We start from the raw sequence: 6,205 nt of genomic DNA on the forward strand, positions 1-6,205 counted from the left end.
TAAAGTGAGCCACTCCAAACACCAGCTGGAATGACCTCTGGAAGTAATCTTGTAAAGTACTGAGTATTTTATCTGTGACTCAAAGCTGAGAGCCTCAGACTGAAGGAGTATGTAGTATTTTGAATAAAGTTTTTCTCTTTTTGTTTGTATTTTACCTGTCTGAATGGAATTTTAACTCAGGAAAAGGGGTTTTACTCTGGTCCAAACATGCCTCAATGCTGATTGCTCAGCAACTCACACTACCAAGTTTGCTCTTCACGTGTAGGCTGCACATGGAAGGTTTTCTGTATTTTTCCATTGGTTTCCCTGAAATTTTGCCCACACTGGGGGTGGGATAAACTCTGTTAAAAAGTGGGTGTGGTAGCAGCAATTGGACTAGCAAAGGAGCAATATAAGTTTTAAAGGAACAAACTTTGTTGAGCAAACATGGAGGGAATTACTCAGCCTTTTTTCTTCCCCTCACATGGGCTTGCTCTGAGACAAAGGCTGGGCTTAAATCCGCTATTTGCTACAGTGTGGAATGATGGTCCAAGGAGGCAGCCGGTGGGGGGGTGGTCAATTCTAGAAGTTTTTGTAATTTTCTGCCAAGAACTAAGTCACTTCTAAAACTTTGACCTTTGATTTTTTGGAAGTTTTTTAAATTAAAAAAATCATTAAAAATCATTGGATCGACTGATCCACTTCAAAATCAATACTCAGAATCCTGCTAATCTGTTCTACATCTGTGCCTAATTTAAGCACTCTAGGCCAAGCCATTCTGGAAATATAAAAGGGGGTGAAAAGGGAGGTGATGTTTACCCTTTTTAATGGGCAGATTCCTCCACATAGGATTGGAATGATGGCCCAAGTGGGGGCTTCAGTTCCATTTTTTTTAAATTTTCTGCCATGAAGCAAGCCGTTTATAGGACTTTTTCTTGGAAGTTTTTTTAAAATTCAAAAAATCATTAAAAATCAATTAATTGACTGACTTGCTTCAGAATCAATACACAGAGTCCTGATAACCTGTCCTACATTTGTGCCAAATTTCAGAACTCTAGGACAAGCCATTCCAGAAATATTAAAGGGACCCTCTTTTTCTCTTGGAGAAAATCATGGGGCCCTCTCTAAGACTCTTGCCTAAAACTTGCAATCATTGGTGCATTTTTGAGGAACTACAATGAAAACCAGCATAAAAAAGCCCCTGTGGAGGTGTTGCTAGTTTTCACAGTGGTGGACTCCTTCTAATCACCATTGTATTTCCCCTGAAAATTTACCAGTGAATGGCCAAAAACATAGCATCACCATTCCCCAGTGCATTTGGTAACTGGCAGGAGTGGGCTGCTGGAAAGTCTGGCAGCACTTCAAGTGCTATTGCTGTTGCCAAAACTCATCAAGGGGCAGCTTGGTTAAACTTACTTAACTCAATAAGCACACCACACAACCCAGCCTTCAAACATTTCAAGGTAGTTTTGTGGGTTCTTGATGAAAATACCTTGAAACTCCAACCAGGGATGAAGCTATAATTGAATGGATGGATGAATTCAAAGTACACTGCTCAGGGGCCATCTGCTGCAGGGGTGCAAACTTTGTGGGGGTGGTGGGGCTCAAGCTCCCTCCAGGGTTTCCCAGAGGGGGCAATGACCCTGCTAGATTGCCAGGTGGGGATGACGGCGCTCAAGCCCACCTCTGGATTTCCTGGGTGAGGCAATGCCCTCCCCCTGGCTGCCAGGTAGCATCAGCAATCTCTCATGTTCAAGTTCATCAATGCCCTGAACAACACAGTCAGTCCTGTGCTGTCTTTGTAGCAACTCAGCTGCCTCTGGGGGCCCTTTCACACTATCATTCTTTGATTATTAGTATAGCAAGAAGAAAAGCTAATGGTGCTCTATACATGCAGGTGCTCTTCCCAGAATGACCCCATTTCTAACGGGCATATCTTACAGTGCTCACATGTAGTCTCCCATTTGAATGCAAACCAGGATGAATCCTGCTTAGCAAAGGGGAGAATTCATGCTTTCTGCCACAAGACCTCTCCCCTCATAGGCCCTGTGTCCCCTCCAGGAAACTGAGAAATATATGCCCCTGGGCTGCCTTTCCCAGCCCCCCTGTTCTTCTGCGCCTGCCTGCTCACTCACTGCCTCCATACAGCCCCTGAAGTTCCAGAACCCACTGCGGCTCCTAAGCTTTCCCCAGCCACTGGTACTATAACAGTCACAGCTGGCAGCAGCTGGCAGGCCATGATGTCCTTAAAGGGCCAGCGGCTGGGGAAAGCTTAGGAGCTGCCCCAGAGACTTCTGGAGTTTTAGGAAGGCTGCTCCCTAAAGCTCCAGGAGTCACAGCAGCAGTTCCTAAGCTTTCCTAGCTGCTGGTCCTTTAAAGGTACCACATAGCCCGGCTGCCGCCTGTTGCCTGGTCCTGAGGTTTTTATGGTGAAGCAACCTCTGCTTCCTCTACAGGAGCTATTTCTCTTTATCACCCTTGTGGGCTAGCAAAGCAAGAGGAACTTACTCAATAACTCCCAAATATGCTTTAGAAATTGCTCTAGCTGACATTGAGGCTCTCCACACTGACACGAGCAGGGTGGAGAGCCATAAGGCGTTTGGGGTGGAGAGCAGACTTGACCCATTCTCCCCACACATGAGCACTCAGCTCGCCCTGGGCAGCCGAATCAGCCACCCACACAATCACCAGCTCCATCACAGAGCCGGTAGGGGCAGCGGGGATGAGGGGCTGCCTGGCCCCTGGAAGTCCCAGCATGCCTTGCACGAGTGCTGGGGAGCTCCCTGATGCTGGAAGGCTTGTTGGAGCCTCCCAGGTGGGGTGTCCTTGTGAGTTGCCACAGAGCTGCACCATGGCAGCACATGATCTGGTAAATGGGACACACGAATTCCCCTAAGAAATTCTGCTAGTTTTGTAGAACATATTCCTCAGTTTGGGGTGGGGCATGAAATGTTTAAAATGTTCCTCCTGAGCAGGAATTTCCAGTTGCACCTCAAAATTCCACTTTAGTTGAAATTCAGTGGCAACTCTAGGTCTGGCTTGACACTTCTCCTCAATGCCTCAAGAGTCAGTACTCACATGTTACATGCCCTCAAGGAAGAAACAATTTCATATGCACACACAACATTGAAAGAAAAAGTATAACCATATATTACTAAATATTTTAAATATGAGTTTGGTCCGGATTGAATGATGGGGTACAAATTGAGAAATAAATACAGGAATACATTTATTCATTCATTCATTCATTCGATTTCTATACTGCCCTTCCAAAAATGGCTCAGGGTGGTTTACACAGAGAAATAATAAATACATAAGATGGAACCCTGTCCCCAAAGGGCTCACAATCTAAAAGAAACATGAGATAGACACCAGCAACAGTCACTGGAGGGATGCTGTGCTGGGGGTGGATAGGGCCAGTTACTCTCCCCCTGCTAAATAAAGAGAATCACCATGTTAAAAGGTGCCTCTTTGCCAAGTTAGCAGGGGCTAACAATAAATGTAGCTAGCTACTTATATAGGTTACTCACTCCCCGGCATAGTTTACTCAGCCTCTTTCCGCCGCTCAGACCATGCCATAGGGAATCAGTTAGTAGTACTCAAATCCTTATTTAGGATTCCCTCTCCCACACTATCTACAAAGATGAAAGACGCAAGTACATGGAAGGGTTGCTACATTCTGAAGTAATTTAAATTATGTTATGTACATTGGCTTTTCAAAGAAGTGGGTGGGGTACCAACCATTCTGATCATAAGTGTCGTTTCCAGTCACTTCCACCACAGACAACATTTGGTTCTTATTATCAAAAGATAACCACACAAGCCTAACGGGTGGGGGGCAGGGGGGGGATGGAAAACAAGACCATTCAAAGTATTCTTCAGTTATGCCCTGTTCCAAAACATTTGCTACTGAGGCTTTCAAAAACATGTCATTTTTAAACTTTTCATGTAAAAGTAAATATCTGTCTTGTTTCTTGTTACCAGGATCAACTAAACACTGAAGTTCACTTTAGTAACATAAGGATATAGGCACTCTCATGTATATGGGTGGAGAGGTAAAACACCATTCTATCATGTTATTTCACCTCCCCCCCCCGCCCCGCTACAACCTACTGTGGCTTCTCAAATGCTAGAAGGGGATTTTTACCCTCAGAATTGCCTGCTCAACAAGTGTATAATTTTTCTTTAATTAAATCCATGGAAAAATGGCTATGAGCAGAAATTGACAAGCAGACAGGAAACCTAACAAGAACAAAAACAAGTCCCCCCGCCCCACTCCATATTTATAATGGAATTTTCTGCATCCAAATAGGGAAGCACAGACTGACTCCATTTTTCCAGGAAAAGTCTTTTTAGCTGGTCTGTCTTCCGTACAAGAGTCTTTGATGTGTTTGTCGGGGTAAATATGTTTTAAATTTCTTCAAATTAAGAAAATAGATGGTATCGTATCATCAGTTTTACATGCACTCACTTCAGTTGGAATGGTCATGAGGAGAAAAAGGGAAGGAAAGGGAATGAGTGGGCAAAGAAGGGATGGGAAGTAAACAGCCTCTACCCTTGTTGTCTTGCCTTGGAAACACCTGTGAAAGGCCTCTACAAGGGCTGGCTGGTGAACACCCCGCCTCCCCCCAGGAGAAATGTCTCAAAAATAAAGAGTAAACAACTGAATGGTTAAACTCATGTCTCCATTGTAGAGACTTGTAGGGGAGAGTCTTCTGGTTGTGGGTGCATGTGGTTTGAGGTAGTTCAAGACTTATTTTGGGGTGTGCACCAGTTCCTTATTCATTTAAGCATATACTGGATATTTCTGGAGATAGCATCTTAACTTGCCACAATGCTTTGGAACGTGCTGCCTGCTGGAATAAGAGCCTCCCCATCTCTGACAATCTTTTAAAAAACTTTCAAGACACATTTGTTCACCCAGGCTTTTAATTAAATACCGTTTTAATGGTTTTAACTTTGTTTGAAAATATTGTTTAAAGGTTTTAAATTGTGGTAATGTTTTAGCTTTTTGCTGTTATTTATTTTAACCAATGTTTTAATTTCTTTGTTGTCATTTATCAGTTTTAAGTAATGTTTTAACTTTTCTGTTTTTGTTGTAAACCACCCAGAGACGTAAGTTTTGGGCAGTATAAAAATATGTTAAATGAATGAATGAATGAATGAATTTACTTAACTTTTTGAACTTTTAATCTAAGGTAAGTTTTAGGCTAGACAATTAAGTTTTTAATGAATCAGACCAGGCCAGCTCAATTTTGGCTCTCCTGCAGACATTAGCCTACAACTCCCATAATCCCTGGTTATTGGCCACTGTGGCTGGGGATTATGGGAGTTGTAGTCCAAAAACAGCTGGGGGGGGGCTAAATTGAGCCAGTTGAATTAGACCAACAGAGGACCAAATATGTCTATTTTTCTAAGTATCTGTCTCTTTAAGTATAATTAAGTAAAAACTAGCAATGGTGGCCAAAAAAAAACATTCCCCCCAAAATGTACCCCTCAGATTTTGGTAGACTTTTGCGATGTTTCATGTAATACCTTCCTGAGTACAAAAAAACAAATTTCATTTTTATTGCAATTTGTTTGAGGTTGAGTCCTCTTTTGCATAAAATGACTGGCCTATGAGACCAGCTCCAGAGGCCCTCCTCTGGGTGCCTCTGCCATGTGCAGTGTAGCAACTGTTGACTGGGGAAAAAGATTTCTTCATGGTGGCCCCCAGTCTGCAGAATATGTTCCTAGCGAGGATATTTTCACATCAGATATTTTAATCAACTGATGTAAATATGAGGATGAATTATTATACTGCTGGTTGTATGCAGCTGATTATTGACTGTGATCATTTTATTTGCTCCCACCCCAATGTTGTTGTCTTATTTCTTCTATGCAAACCACCCCAGTAATTGTAACTGAAATGGTATACAAACACATAAAAGTATAAATAAATAAACTGAATAAAATGTTAAGCTTGCCCTGACTCAAGTCCAAATAATGTGAGTGTCTGAGTTTCTGAATTCTATTGTGAGAAAGTCTGCTTTGGGGAAGCTTGGAAATGTGGAAACAATTGATTGATTAAGTGCCCGTCAAGTCGGGGTCAACTATTAGCAACCATATTGAGTTTGACTCCTCTTTTGCATAAAATGACTGGCCTATGAGACCAGCTCCAGAGGCCCTCCTCTGGGTGCCTCTGCCATGTGCGGTGTAGCAACTGTTGACTGGGGAAAGAGAGTTC

The sequence above is a fragment of the Hemicordylus capensis genome, chromosome 5, assembly GCF_027244095.1.
Source record: "Hemicordylus capensis ecotype Gifberg chromosome 5, rHemCap1.1.pri, whole genome shotgun sequence".
NCBI lineage: Eukaryota > Metazoa > Chordata > Lepidosauria > Squamata > Cordylidae > Hemicordylus > Hemicordylus capensis.